At 48.8% G+C, this 18,861-nt stretch overlaps 1 protein-coding gene across 3 annotated transcripts in view; it reads right to left on the bottom strand.

The window, feature by feature from the left end:
• Positions 1-18,861, bottom strand: part of LOC125455697 (ovarian cancer G-protein coupled receptor 1-like) — a 66,603-nt gene that overhangs the window by 20,361 nt on the left and 27,381 nt on the right. The window contains exon 2 of one of the 3 annotated variants that reach the window (XM_048538024.2): positions 1,610-1,746. The gene's annotated coding sequence lies outside the window, so the exon portion shown is untranslated. Of the gene's footprint in view, positions 1-790; positions 893-1,104; positions 1,300-1,609; positions 1,747-18,861 lie in introns of those variants that run through there. The other 2 variants (XM_048538023.2, XM_048538025.2) reach the window with 2 other exon arrangements.

Genomic DNA, 18,861 nt, shown 5'->3' with positions numbered 1-18,861 from the left:
TAATGGCTACGCTGCGATTTGAACTATATATCCCCAGCTCCTGTATTACTGTCCCAGGGACATTAATTCTAAACCCGGTATCCACACCAATGGAGTCTACCTTTCTCAGTAGTTCCTGTTAAATCAGATCAGGGTTTCTTGATGCACATTGCAGAAGAAAAATACTGCAGATGCCTGGATCTGTAGTGAAAACAAAATGCTGGAAATTACAGCGGGTGCTCACAGCGCTCTGATGAAGAGTCATTCCCTCTGCGATGCTGCCTGACACGTTGTGATTTCCAGCATCTTTTGATTTCTTTGTACATCGTTGTCCCCTGCTTTGCATGGGCTTGAGAAGGAGAGACTTCATTTTTTTAAGCTGGTGAGTAGCAGCCTCGAGGTAAGTGACTGGATCATTTGTTACATGAAAGTTTCTTCGTACTGCTGTCAGTCCCCGCGACCGTACAGCACTCCATCAAATCCACGCCTGGGAGTTTCAGACTAGAATACGTGCGCTCTTGAATTTGTGGAATTTCCAATTTGACTAATGGATGGGAAAATGCAATTACTGAGTGTCTGCTGACAGCCGCAATCCTTCACACGCACAGACCTGCAGAGAGTAACTGATGGGTTGTCTCATTATCCATCCCAGCTCACTCCCTGGCCCTTAATTAAATAAATACATCAGAAAATTGTCGACTGAGCAAACACCCATGAGTTGTCTGGTCTATTCTTGTTATGACAAAAGTGAACTGTCCAAATCATTCAATCATTATTCGAGAGACAATGCTGTTTCTAAAACAAAACTCACCAACCGGCAAAGATAAGGAAAAAACTGCAAAATAAACACGGAAATTGCTGGAGAAACTCAGCATGCCTGGCAGAAGGGAGAGAAGCATCTCCATATTTTGCGAAGGGAGAGAAACAGAGTTAACAATTCAGGGCAGTGGCAGTTGCGATAGAAGTTGAAGTGTTAATTCCGCTTCTCTGTCCTCAGGAGGAGAGCTCCTGAGCGTTTCTTGAATTTTCTGGTTGTGCAGTTCAGAGCATTCCGCTTTTGACGCACGCACAGAGAGAGAGAGAGAGAGAGAATGGGGCCAAGTTATAGCATATCACATTCATAACCTGCATCGGCTCGGTTTCTCTGAAGCAGCCGACAACCCTGTGGTTCCAGTGTTGGCCCGGGCACAGCAAGACTCCAGGAGGCTCCAACGAGGAAATCCACGTCAGACAGGCGGCTGAAGCAGAGCCTAGAGTGAGGGGCAGCTCAGTAGGAGCGAAACCTCGTCCCTCGGCATAAAAAAATCGCTGTTTGTTTGATTCAGGCTTCAAGGGACTTTGGAGGAATACAAACTTCAATAATTCCTCTTTTATCGCTCACGCTCGCCTCTCCACTTCCTGCTTACCGCTGCAGTTTTACAGAAAAATTGCTCTACCCTTGCGTTTATGGTGCACTCCGCCGTGCCACATAACCCCAGGCTGGCGTTTGTAAATGCAAACTCTCCCGCCCCCCCCCCCCCCATTTAATCACCCCCCGAATCTCCAAATTCACCTTCAATGCAGCAGCCCCATCACTCCCTCCCCAATAACAAAGCGGGAGGAGAAACCAGCAGCCAAAACAAAAACTTACGTGAGGGTCACTTGCATTTCTGTTTTTCTGTGAGCTCACTCCGTTGTACAAATATTTAAAAGAAAACACATAAAAGCAGGATGACAGCTTTCATCACCACCGGAGTAACCGAGCAGCTGTTACTTTATGTTGGTTTTCTGTAAGTCACACCACGCCAAACATGAAAAAAAATTGAGAGAGTTTGCTTCAATGTTTGGAAACTGGCTGTTTATAAATGCATAACATATACACTTCCACTTGCTGTAGTGAAACCACGAAGGAAGAAATGAACTGATTGAGACGTTGGCTGGTTTGGCATATCATTATATACTGTGTAGTTAAGGCGTGGGGGTAGACATTGCGTGTCTCATTACAGAAAATTCTGAACAAGGGTCACTGGACTGGAAACATTAGCTCCGCTTTCTCTCTCCACAGATGCTGGCAGACCTGCTGATTTTCCTCCAGCAACTCCTGCTTTTGTTTCAGGTTTCCAGCCTCTGCAGTTCATTGTTGTATGTTGTTACGGAAAAGGCCTGCATGGGGCAGGCAAAGTGCCTTCAGCCTCAAGAGATACTGAGGCACAAAGCACCCTGTCTCTAACCCTCCCTCACTCCCCTACTCCCATCAATTCTGAGATGCCAGAGACTGATCCTCGAATAGTTTAGGGCTGTGTTAGTCACTAGACCTGGAGTTTTAAACAGGAGACTGTTTTATAGTTGTGGTTTGTAGAAACAATTTTTTATTTTTTCCATTTTGTGGGTGTCGCTTGCTGGCCAACATTTCTTGCCCTTCCCCGGTTGCCCTTGAGAAGGTTGGGGGTGAGCTGCCTTTTTGAACCACTGCAGTCCTCCTGCTGTGAGGGAGGGAATTCCAGGATTTTGACCCAGCAACAGTGAAGAAGGAACAGGGATATATTTCCATGTCAGGATGGTGAGTGGCTTGGGGGGCGGTGGCGTTCCCACATATCTACTGCCTTTGTCCTTCTAGATGTAAGTGGTCCTGGGTTTGGAAGGTGCTGTCTGAGGGTCTTTGGTCAATTTCTGCAGTGCATCTCATAGATAGTACACACTGCTGCTACTGAACGTCGGTGGTGGAGGGAGTGAGATGCTTGTGGATGTGGTGCCAATCAAGCAGGCCGCTTTGTTCTGGATGGTTTCAAGCTTCTCGCATGTTGTTGGGGCTGCACCCATCCAGGCAAGTGGGGAGTTTTCCATCACACTCCTGACTTGTGCCTTGTAGATGGTGGACAGGGTTTGGGGAGTCGGGGGGTAAGTTACTTGCTGTAGTAGTCCTAGTTTTTGGCCTGCTCTTGTAGCCACTGTGTTAATGTGGTGAGTCCAGTTGAGTTTCTGGTCATTGGTAACCCCCAGGATGTTAATAGTGGGGGATTCAGTGAAGGTAACACCATTGAATGTCAAGGGGCGGTGGTTAGATTGTCTCTTATTGGCAATGGTCATAGCCTGGCATTTGTGTGGTGTGAATATCATTTGCCACTTATCAGCCCAAGCCTAGATATTGTCCAGATCTTGTTGCATGAGAACACGGACTGGTTCAGTATCTGAGGAGTCATGAATGGTGCTGAATATTGAGTAATCATTGGCGAACATCCCCAAGTCTGACCTTATGATGGAGGGAAGGTCATTGATGGAGCAGCTGAAGATGGTTGGGACAACGACACTTCCCTGAGGAACTCCCGTAGAGATGACCTGGAGCTGAGATAATTGACTTCCCACAACCACAACCATCTTCCTTTGTGTCAGGTATGACTCAAACACTGGACCATTTGTCCCCTGATACCCATTGATTCCGGTTTTGCTCGGGGTCCTTGATGCCACACTCGGCCAAATCCAGCCTGGATATCAAAGGCTGTCACTCTCACCTCACCTCTGGAATTCAGCTGTTTTGTCCATGTTTGAACCGAGGCTGTAATGGGGTCAGGAACTGAGTGGCCCTGGCAGAACCCAAACTGGGCGTCACTGAGCAGGTTATTGCTGAGCAGGTGCTGCTTGATAGCGCTGTTACTGACACCTTCCATCACTTTACTGATTATCGAGAGGAGACTGGTGGGGCGGTAATTGGTCAGGTTGGATTTGTCCTGCATTTTATGTACAGGACATACTTGGGCAATTTTCCACATTGTCAGGTAGATACCAGTGTAATAGAACATAGAACATAGAAGATAGAACATAGAGAAGTACAGCACAGTACAGGCCCTTCGGCCCACGATGTTGTGCCATGGAATAATCCTAATCCAAAAATAAAATAACCTAACCTACATTCCCCTCAATTCACTGCTGTCCATGTGCATGTCCAGCAGTCACTTAAATGTCACTAATGGCTCCGCTTCCATGACTACCACCGGCAAACTATTCCATGCGCTCACAACTCTCTGGGTGAAGAAACTGCCTCTGACGTCTCCTCTATACCTTTCTCCTAACACCTTAAAACTATGACCCCTTGTGGCAGTCAAGCCTGCCCTGGGGAAAAGTCTCTGGCTTTCGACTCTATCCATGCCTCTCATTACCTTGTACACCTCGATCAAGTCACCTTTTTTCCTCCTTCTCTCCAGAGAGAAAAGTCCGAACTCAGTCAACCTCTCCTCGTAAGACAAGCCCTCCAGTCCAGGCAGCATCCTGGTAAACCTCCTTTGCACCCTCTCCAAAGCCTCCACATCTTTCCTATAATAGGGCGACCAGAACTGGACACAATATTCCAAGTTAACAAAGTGTGGAGCTGGATGAACACAGCAGGACAAGCAGCATCTCAGGAGCACAAAAGCTGATGTTTCGGGCCTAGACCCTTCATCAGAGAAGGGGATGGGGAGAGGGTTCTGGAATAAATAGGGGGAGAGGGGGAGGCGGACCGAAGATGGAGAGAAAAGAAGATAGGTGGAGAGGAGAGTATAGGTGGGGAGGTAGGGAGGGGATAGGTCAGTCCAGGGAAGACGGACAGGTCAAGGAGGTGGGATGGGGTTAGTAGGTAGGAAATGGAGGTGCGGCTTGAGGTGGGAGGAAGGGACGGGTGAGAGGAAGAACAGATTAGGGAGGCAGAGACAGGCTGGGCTGGTTTTGGGATGCAGTGGGGGGAGGGGACGAACTGGGCTGGTTTTGGGATGTGGTGGGGGAAGGGGAGATTTTGAAGCTGGTGAAGTCCACATTGATACCATTGGGCTGCAGGGTTCCCAAGCGGAATATGAGTTGCTGTTCCTGCAACCTTCGGGTGGCATCATTGTGGCACTGCAGGAGGCCCATGATGGACATGTCAAAGCGGAATATGAGTTGCTGTTCCTGCCATTTTAACTCCCCCTCCCATTCTTCAGATGACAAAACCAGCCCAGCCTGTCTCTGCCTCCCTAATCTGTTCTTCCTCTCACCCGTCCCTTCCTCCCACCTCAAGCCGCACCTCCATTTCCTACCTACTAACCCCATCCCACCTCCTTGACCTGTCCGTCTTCCCTGGACTGACCTATCCCCTCTCTACCTCCCCACCTATACTCTCCTCTCCACCTATCTTCTTTTCTCTCCATCTTCGGTCTGCCTCCCCCTCTCTCCCTATTTATTCCAGAACCCTCTCCCCATCCCCCTCTCTGATGAAGGGTCTAGGCCCAAAATGTCAGCTTTTGTGCTCCTGAGATGCTGCTTGGTCTGCTGTGTTCATCCAGCTCCACACTTTGTTATCTTGGTTTCTTCAGCATCGGCAGCTCCCATTATCTCTGATACAATATTCCAAGTGTGGTCTCACCAGGGTTTTGTAGAGCTGCAGCATAACCTCGCAGCTCTTAAACTCGATCCCCCTGTTAATGAAAGCCAAAACACCGTATGCTTTCTTAACAACCTTATCCACCTGGGTGGCAATATAAGTGTACTGGAACAGCTTGGATAGGGAGCGGCATGTTCTGGAGCTCAAGTCTTCAGTACTGTTGCTGGAATGTTGTCAGGGCCCGTAGCCTTTGCAGTACCCAGTGTCTCCAACCGTTTCTTGATATCACGTGGAGTGAATCGAATTAGCTGAAGACTGGTATCTGTGATGCTGGAGACCACTGGACGAGGCCGAGATGGATCATCCACTTGGCACTTCTGGCTGAAGATTGCTGTGAATGCTTCAGCCTTATCTTTTGCACTGATGTGCTGGGCTCTTCCATCATTGAGGATGGGGATATTTGTGGAGCCTGCTCTTCCAGTGAGTTGTTTAAGTGTTCAACAACATTCGTGACTGGATGTGGCAGGACTGCAGAGCTTAAATCTGATCCGTTGGTTGTGGGATTGCTCAGCTCTGTCTATCACTTTACCATTTATGGCTTTTAAACAAAGAAAGACGTGCGTTGATGTGGTGCCGGTAAGCACTGTCGGTACTTTATCGATGAGGGCCTTCTGATTTCACAGCTTGCTATTTACTATTCCTTCCCACTTTTCACTCTGTGATACTGAATGCTTCATACTCAGAGTTGAATGAGCAACCAGACTGTTTCGTGTGGCTCTGAGGGTGGAATAAACTGGTGTAGAACGCCCTCAATAACGTTCTGGGATCTGTATCACATTCACCCAAACAAGCTGATAGGGTTGCGGTGCTATCTGACCTGAAAGGCAGCACCTCTGACAGTGCAGTGCTCCCTCAGCGCTGCATACGATTCTTCTGCTGAGTCACAGGAGTCACGGGATATGAAGTATTTTCCCTACAGAACCTTGGTTGATATAGCCTGACTCGGCCAAATTCCATGCGTGCAATGAATTGGTTGTCAGGATTTTTGCTGGTGTTCTCTGAAACTGTCCAAAATTCCTGATGAAAATGTATCAAGGAGCTGATAAATGAGCCAAGATTCCTGTGATTTAGGAACTTACGGGAATGAAAGGATACAAGGTTATGCAGGGAAGTAGACTTGCAATAGACGATCAGCCATGACCTTGTCAAATGGTGAGACGCAGCTTGTTCATATTTATGACCAACTCCTCCCTCCAGGAATGAACCTGAGCCATCATGCCCCAGTTGGACTTCCAACAATTCAGCTTTTCTCTTGGATGTCAGACCAGTTTTGTTGCCATTAGGATTAATTGCATTAAATTGTGCTTCAAACCCTGGAAACTTCCCTAAAGCTGTTTACTTATCGCTGTACTTATTTATATTCCAGCATATCCTGTATCGTGCTGCTGGTCCCCTGTGGAATTCACTGTTCAGACTGGATTATAGTGACCAAAACAGAAATTGTTGCAGAGACTTAGCAGGTCTGGCGACGTCTGTGGATAGAGAAACCGAGTTAATGTTTCAGGTCCAGTGACCCTTCTTCAGTACTGATGGTATTAAAGATACCTAAGAAAATGGAGAGAGTTTGGCAGAATGATATTGAGGCAGAAAATTGGCCATGATTTAGCAGAATGACCAATTGATTTTGTGGGGCTGGAAGACCTCCTCCTATCCCTATTTCCTGGCAACTGTCCCCCAGCAGCATATCTACAGGTCACAAACTTTCCATGGGGCGAAGGGGAGGAATCGGGTCCTCACCAACGAAAAGGAAAAGGTCACACCTACATATAGCACCTTTGACAGCTTCCTAAAGTGCACTGCAGCCAGTCAGGTCTTGCACTGCAAGCTCCCAAAGGGCGCCATGCACTAAATGACCACATGGTCATTTAAAAGAGAAATGTCATTACTGAGGATCATTACCGAGATTGACTAGAATAGGAATTGAAAACAACCTTGTGATTCAAGAAGCACAGGCATCAATAAGGCACATGACCTTCCCCAAACATTAAATGCTGTGGGGGTAAAACTGGTGCTGGCCAGTAAAGAAAATGAACTCATGGCAAACCAACACACAGACTGATTGCAATCAGTGAAGAACAAGCTCAGAGCATCAAACAGTTAATTTCACACTTGGCCCATCATAGCCCCACTAGTTCTGGCTGAGTTTTCCTCCCAGGCCTGTTGCTGTTCCATCGACAGGTTTTTCTTCAACTTCTTTTTGAAAGTTTCCATGGAACCTGCTGCCAACCCTCTTTGGTACAGTTTACTCACACAAGCAGCTGCTTTATTTCGCACTTTTCAAATCCTTGAGCAGTGAGAACTTGTGTTTATATAGCATCTTTCAAATCTTGGAGACATGCCAGAGCACTTCAAAATGACTCCTGTGAGACCATCCTGCCATTACTTTTTAAATTGTAGGAGTGACAGCACTTGACATCAAGGCCACATTTGATCGCAAGTGGTATTGATGAGCCCTAGCAAAACTGGAATCAATGGATATCAGGACAAACTCTCCTCGAGTTGAAGTCATACCTGGTGCATAGAAAGATAGTTGTGAATACTGGAGTTCAGTCACCTCAGCTCCAGGACATGTCCACAGGATCCAACATCTTCAGCTGCTTCATTAATGACCTTCCTTCCATCATAAGGTCAGAGTTGTGATGTTCACAATGTTTGGCATTGTTTACAACTCCTCAAGATCCTGAAGCAGTCAACATTCAAATGTTACAAGATCTGGACAAATCCAGGCCTGGATAGAAAATTGTGAAGTAACATTGTACCAGTCAAATGCCAGGCAATAACTATCACCAATAATGGATAAACTTGTTAGACTGCCCCTTGGCAGTCAATGGTGTTATCATCACCGGATCCTTCCCTATCAAGATCCTAGGAGTTATCATTGACCAGAAACTCAACTGGACTCACCATGTAAATACTGTGGCTACAAAACCATGTCAGAGGCTGGGAATATTGCAGCAAGTAACTCACCTCCTGACTCCTCAAAGCCTGTCCACCACCCACAAGGCACAAGTCAGGAGTGTGATGGAATACTCCCCACTTGCCCTGGATGGGTGCAGCCACAACAACACTCAAGAAGCTTGACACCATCCAGGACAAAGCAGCCTACTTGATTAGCACTACATTCGCATATATCCACTCCCTCCACCACCGATTGTCAGTAGCAGCAGTGTGTACCATCTACAAGATGCAATGCCACAGTCTCATCCATCTAGAAGGACAGGGCAGCAGATACGTGGGGACATCATTATCTGTAAGTTCCTCTCAAGCCATTCACCATCCTGACTTGGAAAAATAGCACTGTTCCTTCAGTGTTGCTGGGTCAAAATCTCTTTAACTGTATCATGGGTCAACCTGCAGCACATGGACTGCAGTGTAACCATAGAACCTTAGAAGATAGGAGAAGGAGGAGGTCATCTGGCCCTTCAAGCCTGCTCTGCTATCCTTCAACGATCATGGCTGGTCATCTAACTCAATAAACTAATCTTGCTTTCTCCCAATAACCTTTGATTCCACTTGTCCCAAGTGCTATCTCTAGTCACCTCTTGAGGACATTCAGTGTTTTGGCATCACTACTTCCTGTGGTAATGAATTCCACAGGCTCACCATTCTTTGGGTGAAGAAATGCCTTCTCATCTCCATCCTAAATTGTCTACCCTGAATCCTCATGCTGTGACCCCTGGTTGTGGACACACCCACCATTGGGTTAGAATTTCAAGAGGGCAGCTCACCACCGTCTTCTCAAGGGCAACTAGGGACAATTAATGCTGGCTCCAGTCAGCAATGCCCATATCCAAGAGAATAATAAAAATATAATTTTGGTTTTGTATTTCAACTTTGATTCTCTCTGACCCAATGCCAGTTTGACACAACTCTAGACTTCTTCATTACCATGATCACAAGGACCTTTACTTAGAAACTGTGACAATAACCCTTAAAGAACAGAAATCTTTGGGAATTGCAAATAAAAGAAAAAAATATCGTGCTTAGGTCTTTGAGGTTGGGTGACTTGGTAATGTTCTGGAAGATTTTACACTCTGTCTCATTATTCTCAATTTTCTTCCTAGGGGCTGCTGTTCTTGACAGCATGTTAGCAATGTGCATCCATTTCCCTTGTTTTTATTTCAAATTCAGATAATATCCATAAATCATTTGGATATGATTATAAGAGGTACGGTTAGTAATTTTGCAGAAGACACCAAAACTGGTGATGTAGTGGACAGTAAAGAGGGTTATCTCATAGTACAATCAGACTTCGATCAAATAGGCCAATGGGCCAAGGAGTGGCAGATGGAGTTTAGTTTAGATAAATGTGAGGTTTCCCATTTTGGTAAGGCAAACCGGGGCAGGACTTAAACACTTAATGGTAGGGTCCCGGGGAGTGTTGCTGAACCAAAGTACCTAGAGGCTCAGGAGCATAATTCCTTCAAAGTGGAGTTGTAAATAGACAGAGTGGGAAGAAAGTGTTTGGCCCCCTTGCCTTTATTGGTCAGTGCATTGAATATAAGAATTGGGACATCATGCTGTAGCTATAAAGAACATTGATGAGGCCACTTTTAGAATACCGCGTTCAATTCTGGTGTCCCTAGTATAGGAAGGAAGTTACAGAGCCATAGAGTCATAGAAATGAACAGCAAGGAAACCCTTTGGTCCAACTCATCCATGCTGATCAGACATCCTAAATTAATTTCGTCCCATTTGCCAGCATGTGGCCTATATCCCTCCAAACCCATTTACCCATCCAAATGCCTTTTAAATGCTGTAATTGTACCTGCCTCTATCACTTCCTCTGGCAGCTCATTCCATACATGCACCATCCTCTGTGTGAAAAATTTGCCCCTCAGATTCTTTTTATATCTTTTCCCCCTCACGTTAAACCTATGCCCTCTAGCTTTGGACTCAGCTGCCTTGAAAATACCTTGATAATTCACTCAATCCATGCCATTCGCCCTCTATAAGGTCACTCTTCAGCCTCAAACACTCCAGGGAAAATAGGCCCATGCTATTCAGTTTCCTTCTATAGCTCAAACCCTCCAACCCTGGCAACATCCTTCTAATATTTTTCTGAGCACTTTAATGTTAAACAGCATCTTTCCAATGCAGGCAGACCAGATTTGCACACAGTATTCCAAAACTGGCCTAGCCAATGTCCTGTACAGCCACAACATGACCTTTCAACTCCTACGCCGAATGCACTGACCAATGAAGGCAAGCATACCAATGTATTCTTCACTATCCTATCTACCTGTAATTCCACTTTCAAGAAACTATGATCCTGCACTCCAAGGTCTCCTTGTTTTGCAACGCTCCGTAGGACATGACCATGATATATATAAGTCCTGCCCTGATTTGTCCTACCAAAATGCAGCACCTCACATATATCTAGATTTAACTCCATGTATTTTTTGCAAGTATGTTGCTGGGTTTGGACGGTTTGAGCTAAAGGAAGAGGCAGAATAGGCTGGGGCTATTTTCCCTGCAGTGTAGGAGGCTGAAGAGTGACCTTATAGAGGATGAGGAGCATGGATAAGGTGAATAGTCAAGGTGTTTTCCCCAGGGCAAGGCAGTCTAACCTAGAGGGCATAGGTTTTAAAGTGAGTGGGAAAGGTTTAAAAAGGACGTCAGGGTAACTTTTTCACGCAGAGGTTGGTGCATGTATGGAACAAGCGAACAGAGGAAGTGGTGGAGGCGGGTACAATTCTAACATTTAAAAGGCATCTGGGGGTTATATGAATAGGAAGGGTTTAGAGGGACATGGGTCAAATGCTGGCAGATGGGGCTAAGTCAGTTCAAGATATCTGGTCAGCATGGATGAGTTGGACCGAAGGGTCTGTTTCCATGCTGAATAACTCTATGTCTCTGTACTTCAACACACAAGTTAGGAGAAAATCAGAGATAGTAGGAACTGCTGACGCTGGAGTCTGTGATAACAAGGTGTAGAGCTGGAGGAACACAGCAAGCCAGGCAGCATCAGAGGAGCAGGAAGGCTGACGTTTTGAGTCGGGACCCTTCTTCAGAAGAGAGTATATCACTCACTCTGTCACATATATCTGTTCCACTATTCAATAAGATCCAATAGGATGCTCTGAATACTCCATATAGTGCCGACTTTCCGCAACCTTTCCCTCTCTATCAAGAATTTATCTACTTCTGCCTTAAAATATTCAAGGTTATGCTTCCAGTGACTTTTGAGAAAGACTCACAACCATCCATGAGAAGAACAAAATTCCCCATTTCTTTCATAAATGGGAGACCCCTGATTTAAAACAAAAATAAGTGATGCATGATTCTGGGATAATAAAATGTGAGGCTGGACGACCACAGCAGGCCAAGCAGCATCTCAGGAGCACAAAAGCTGACGTTTCGGGCCTAGACCCTTCATCAGAGAGGGGGTTGGGGGGAGGGAACTGGAATAAATAGGGAGAGAGGGGGAGGCGGACCGAAGATGGAGAGTAAAGAAGATAGGTGGAGAGAGTGTAGGTGGGGAGGTAGGGAGGGGATAGGTCAGTCCAGGGAAGACTTCCCTGGACTGACCTATCCCCTCCCTACCTCCCCACCTACACTCTCTCCACCTATCTTCTTTACTCTCCATCTTCGGTCCGCCTCCTCCTCTCTCCCTATTTATTCCAGTTCCCTCCCCCCATCCCCCTCTCTGATGAAGGGTCTAGGCCCGAAACGTCAGCTTTTGTGCTCCTGAGATGCTGCTTGGCCTGCTGTGTTCGTCCAGCCTCACATTTTATTATCTTGGAATCTCCAGCATCTGCAGTTCCCATTATCTCTGATGCATGATTCTGGACTTGCCGACAGAAGGAATTCTCACCCAAACTGAGATAGGTTACCCCACTCTGCAGTTCTCACACTCACCATATTGAGATAGCATACCCACACTGCAGCTCTCACTCTGACCATACTGAGATAGCTCGCCCACCCTGCAGCTCTCACACTCACCCAAATTGAGATAGGTCACCGCACCGTGCAGCTCTCACTCTCACCATACTGAGATAGCTCACCCACCCTGCAGCTCTCACTCTCACCATACTGAAATAGCTCACCCCACCCTGCAGCTCTCACTCTCACCAGAATGAGATAGCTCACCCCACCCTTCAGCTCTTACTCTCACCACACTGAGATAGCTCAACCCACCCTGCAGCTCTCACTCTCACCATACTGAGATAGCTCACCCACCCTGCAGCTCTCTCTCTCACCCAAACTGACATAGCTCACCCCACCCTGCAGCTCTCACTCTCACCATACTGAGATAGCTCACCCACCCTGCAGCTCTCACTCTCACCATACTGAGACCGCTCACCCACCCTGCAGCACTCAGCCTCAACATACTGAGATAGCTCACCCACCCTGCAGCTCTGACTCTCACCATACTGAGATAGCTCACCCACCCTGCAGCTCTGACTCTCACCATACTTAGATAGCTCACCCACCCTGCAAATCTCACTCTCACCAGACTGAGATAGCTCACCCACACTGCTGCTCTCACTCTCACCATAATGAGATAGCACACCCCACCCTGTAGCTCTCACTCTCACCATACTGAGATAGCTCACCCACCCTGCAGCTCTGACTCTCACCATACTTAGATAGCTCACCCACCCTGCAAATCTCACTCTCACCATACTGAGATAGCTCACCACACCCTGCAGCTCTCACTCCCACCATATTGAGATACCTCACCCACCCTGCAGCTCTCACCACACTGAGATAGCTCACCCACCCTGCAGCACTCAGTCTCAACATACAGAAATAGCTCACCGCACCCTGCAGCTCTCAGTCTCAACATACATAGATAGCTCACCCGACCTTACAGCTCTCACTCTCACCCAAATTGAGATACCTCACCACACCGTGCAGCTCTCACGCTCACCATATTGAGATAGCACACACAACCCGGCAGCTCTCACTCTCACCATTCTGAGATAGCTCACCCACCCTGCAGCTCTAAGTATCAACATACAGAGATAGCTCACCCACCCTGCAGCTCTCACTCTCACCATACTGAGATAGCTCACCCACCCTGCAGCTCTCACTCTCACCATACTGAGATAGCTCACCCCACCCTGCAGCTCTCACTCTCACCATACTGAGATAGCTCAACGCACCCTGCTGCTCTCACTCTCACCATAGTCAGATTGCTCACCCCACCCTGCAGCTCTCACTCTCACCATACTGAGACAGCTCACCAACTCTGCAGCACTCAGTCTCACCATATTGAGATAACTCACGCGACCCTGCAGCGTTCACTCTCACCATACTGAGATAGCTCACCCACCCTGCAGCTCTAAGTATCAACATACAGAGATAGCTCACCCACCCTACAGCTCTCACTCCCACCATATTGAGATAGCTCACCCACCCTGCAGCTCTCACTCTCACCATACTGACATAGCTCACCCACCCTGCAGCTCTCACTCTCACCATACTGCGATAGCTCACCCTCCCTGCAGCTCGCACGCTCACCCAAATTGTGAGAGCTCACCCCACCGTGCAGCTCTCACGCTCACCATACTGAGATAGCTCAACCCACCCTGCTGCTCTCACTCTCACCATAGTCAGATTGCTCACCCCACCCTGCAGCTCTCACTCTCACCATACTGAGACAGCTCACCAACTCTGCAGCACTCAGTCTCACCATATTGAGATAACTCACGCGACCCTGCAGCGTTCACTCTCACCATACTGAGATAGCTCACCCACCCTGCAGCTCTCTCTCTCACCCAAACTGACATAGCTCACCCCACCCTGCAGCTCTCACTCTCACCATACTGAGATAGCTCACCCACCCTGCAGCTCTCACTCTCACCATACTGAGACCGCTCACCCACCCTGCAGCACTCAGCCTCAACATACTGAGATAGCTCACCCACCCTGCAGCTCTGACTCTCACCATACTGAGATAGCTCATCCACCCTGCAGCTCTGACTCTCACCATACTTAGATAGCTCACCCACCCTGCAAATCTCACTCTCACCAGACTGAGATAGCTCACCCACACTGCTGCTCTCACTCTCACCATAATGAGATAGCACACCCCACCCTGTAGCTCTCACTCTCACCATACTGAGATAGCTCACCCACCCTGCAGCTCTGACTCTCACCATACTTAGATAGCTCACCCACCCTGCAAATCTCACTCTCACCATACTGAGATAGCTCACCACACCCTGCAGCTCTCACTCCCACCATATTGAGATACCTCACCCACCCTGCAGCTCTCACTCTCAACATACTGAGATAGCTCACCCACACTGCTGCTCTCACTCTCACCATAATGAGATAGCACACCCCACCCTGTAGCTCTCACTCTCACCATACTGAGATAGCTCAACCCACCCTGCAGCTCTCATTCTCAACATACTGAAATAGCTCACCCACCCTGCAGCTCTCACTCTCACCATACTGAGATAGCTCACCACGCCCTGCAGCTCTCACTCCCACCATATTGAGATACCTCACCCACCCTGCAGCTCTCACTCTCACCATACTGAGATAGCTCTCCACATCCTGCAGCTGTCACTCTCACCCAAACTGAGATACCTCAACCCACCCTTCAGCTCTCACTCTCAACATACTGAGATAGCTCACCCAACCTGCAGCTCGGACTCTCACCCAAATCGAGATAGCTCACCCCACCCTGCAGCTCTCACGCTCACCATACTGAGATAGCACACCCAATCCTGCAGCTCTCACTCTCACCATAATGAGATAGCTCACCGCACCCTGCAGCACTCACTCTCACCATACTGAGATAGCTCACCCACCCTGCAGCTCTCACTCTCACCATACTGAAATAGCTCACCCCACCCTGCAGCTCTCACTCTCACCAGAATGAGATAGCTCACCCCACCCTTCAGCTCTTACTCTCACCACACTGAGATAGCTCAACCCACCCTGCAGCTCTCACTCTCACCATACTGAGATAGCTCACCCACCCTGCAGCTCTGACTCTCACCATACTTAGATAGCTCACCCACCCTGCAACTCTCACTCTCACCAGACTGAGATAGCTCACCCACACTGCTGCTCTCACTCTCATCATAATGAGATAGCACACCCCACCCTGTAGCTCTCACTCTCACCATACTGAGATAGCTCAACCCACCCTGCAGCTCTCATTCTCAACATACCGAAATAGCTCACCCACCCTGCAGCTCTCACTCTCACCATACTGAGATAGCTCACCACGCCCTGCAGCTCTCACTCCCACCATATTGAGATACCTCACCCACCCTGCAGCTCTCACTCTCACCATACTGACATAGCTCACCCACCCTGCAGCTCTCACTCTCACCGTACTGAGATAGCTCTCCGCATCCTGCAGCTGTCACTCTCACCCAAACTGAGATACCTCAACCCACCCTTCAGCTCTCACTCTCACCATACTGAGATGTCTCACCCAACCTGCAGCTCGCACTCTCACTCAAATCGAGATAGCTCACCCCACCGTGCAGCTCTCACGCTCACCATATTGAGATAGCTAACACCACCCTACGGTTCTCACTCTCACCATACTGAGACAGCTCACCCACCCTGCAGCTCTCACTCTCACCATCTTGAGATAGCTCACCCGACCCTGCAGCTCTCACTCTCACCATACTGAGATAGCTCACCCACCCTGCAGCTCTCACGCTCACCATACTGAGATAGCTCACCCACCCTGCAGCTCTAGTGTCTCAACATACAGAGATAGCTCACCAACCCTGCAGCTCTCACTCTCGCCTTTCTGAGATAGCTCACCGTATCCTGCAGCTCTCACTCTCACCGAACTGAGATTGCTCACCCACCCTGCAGCTCTCACTCTCACCATACTGAGATAGCTCACCCACCCTGCAGCTCTCACTCTCACCATACTGAGATAGCTCACCACACCCTGTAGCTCTCACTCTCACCATACTGAGATAGCTCAACCCACCCTGCAGCTCTCATTCTCAACATACTGAAATAGCTCACCCACTCTGCAGCTCTCACTCTCACCCAAATTGAGATAGCTCACCCCACCGTGCAGCTCTCACGCTCACCATACTGAGATAGCTCACCCACCCTGCAGCTCTCACGCTCACCATACTGAGATAGCTCACCCACCCTGCAGCTCTAGTGTCTCAACATACAGAGATAGCTCACCCACCCTGCAGCTCTCACTCTCGCCTTTCTGAGATAGCTCACCGTATCCTGCAGCTCTCACTCTCACCGAACTGAGATTGCTCACCCACCCTGCAGCTCTCACTCTCACCATACTGAGATAGCTCACCCACCCTGCAGCTCTCACTCTCACCATACTGAGATAGCTCACCACACCCTGTAGCTCTCACTCTCACCATACTGAGATAGCTCAACCCACCCTGCAGCTCTCACTCTCACCATACTGAGATAGCTCACCCTCCCTGCAGCTCGCACTCTCACCCAAATTGAGATAGCTCACCCCACCGTGCAGCTCTCACGCTCACCATATTGAGATAGCTCACACCACCCTGCAGCTCTCAGTCTCAACATACAGAGATAGCTGAAGCCACCCTGCAGCTCTCACTCTCACGATACTGAGATAGCTCACCCCAACCTGCAGCTCTCACTGTCACCATACTGAGATAGGTCATCCACCCTGCAGCTCTCACCACACTGAGATAGCTCACCCACCCTGCAGCACTCAGTCTCAACATACAGAAATAGCTCACCGCACCCTGCAGCTCTCAGTCTCAACATACATAGATAGCTCACCCGACCTTACAGCACTCACTCTCACCCAAATTGAGATACCTCACCACACCGTGCAGCTCTCACGCTCACCATATTGAGATAGCACACACAACCCGGCAGCTCTCACTCTCACCATTCTGAGATAGCTCACCCACCCTGCAGCTCTAAGTATCAACATACAGAGATAGCTCACCCACCCTGCAGCTCTCACTCTCACCATACTGAGATAGCTCACCCACCCTGCAGCTCTCACTCTCACCATACTGAGATAGCTCACCCCACCCTGCAGCTCTCACTCTCACCATACTGAGATAGCTCAACGCACCCTGCTGCTCTCACTCTCACCATAGTCAGATTGCTCACCCCACCCTGCAGCTCTCACTCTCACCATACTGAGACAGCTCACCAACTCTGCAGCACTCAGTCTCACCATATTGAGATAACTCACGCGACCCTGCAGCGTTCACTCTCACCATACTGAGATAGCTCACCCACCCTGCAGCTCTAAGTATCAACATACAGAGATAGCTCACCCACCCTACAGCTCTCACTCCCACCATATTGAGATAGCTCACCCACCCTGCAGCTCTCACTCTCACCATACTGCGATAGCTCACCCTCCCTGCAGCTCGCACGCTCACCCAAATTGTGAGAGCTCACCCCACCGTGCAGCTCTCACGCTCACCATACTGAGATAGCTCAACCCACCCTGCTGCTCTCACTCTCACCATAGTCAGATTGCTCACCCCACCCTGCAGCTCTCACTCTCACCATACTGAGACAGCTCACCAACTCTGCAGCACTCAGTCTCACCATATTGAGATAACTCACGCGACCCTGCAGCGTTCACTCTCACCATACTGAGATAGCTCACCCACCCTGCAGCTCTCTCTCTCACCCAAACTGACATAGCTCACCCCACCCTGCAGCTCTCACTCTCACCATACTGAGATAGCTCACCCACCCTGCAGCTCTCACTCTCACCATACTGAGACCGCTCACCCACCCTGCAGCACTCAGCCTCAACATACTGAGATAGCTCACCCACCCTGCAGCTCTGACTCTCACCATACTGAGATAGCTCATCCACCCTGCAGCTCTGACTCTCACCATACTTAGATAGCTCACCCACCCTGCAAATCTCACTCTCACCAGACTGAGATAGCTCACCCACACTGCTGCTCTCACTCTCACCATAATGAGATAGCACACCCCACCCTGTAGCTCTCACTCTCACCATACTGAGATAGCTCACCCACCCTGCAGCTCTGACTCTCACCATACTTAGATAGCTCACCCACCCTGCAAATCTCACTCTCACCATACTGAGATAGCTCACCACACCCTGCAGCTCTCACTCCCACCATATTGAGATACCTCACCCACCCTGCAGCTCTCACTCTCAACATACTGAGATAGCTCACCCACACTGCTGCTCTCACTCTCACCATAATGAGATAGCACACCCCACCCTGTAGCTATCACTCTCACCATACTGAGATAGCTCAACCCACCCTGCAGCTCTCATTCTCAACATACTGAAATAGCTCACCCACCCTGCAGCTCTCACTCTCACCATACTGAGATAGCTCACCACGCCCTGCAGCTCTCACTCCCACCATATTGAGATACCTCACCCACCCTGCAGCTCTCACTCTCACCATACTGAGATAGCTCTCCACATCCTGCAGCTGTCACTCTCACCCAAACTGAGATACCTCAACCCACCCTTCAGCTCTCACTCTCAACATACTGAGATAGCTCACCCAACCTGCAGCTCGGACTCTCACCCAAATCGAGATAGCTCACCCCAC

This window comes from Stegostoma tigrinum, chromosome 10 (assembly GCF_030684315.1).
Source record: "Stegostoma tigrinum isolate sSteTig4 chromosome 10, sSteTig4.hap1, whole genome shotgun sequence".
Taxonomy (NCBI): domain Eukaryota; kingdom Metazoa; phylum Chordata; class Chondrichthyes; order Orectolobiformes; family Stegostomatidae; genus Stegostoma; species Stegostoma tigrinum.
Note: the sequence above shows the minus strand (reverse complement) of the source record. Positions and strands in the feature narration are given on the sequence as shown.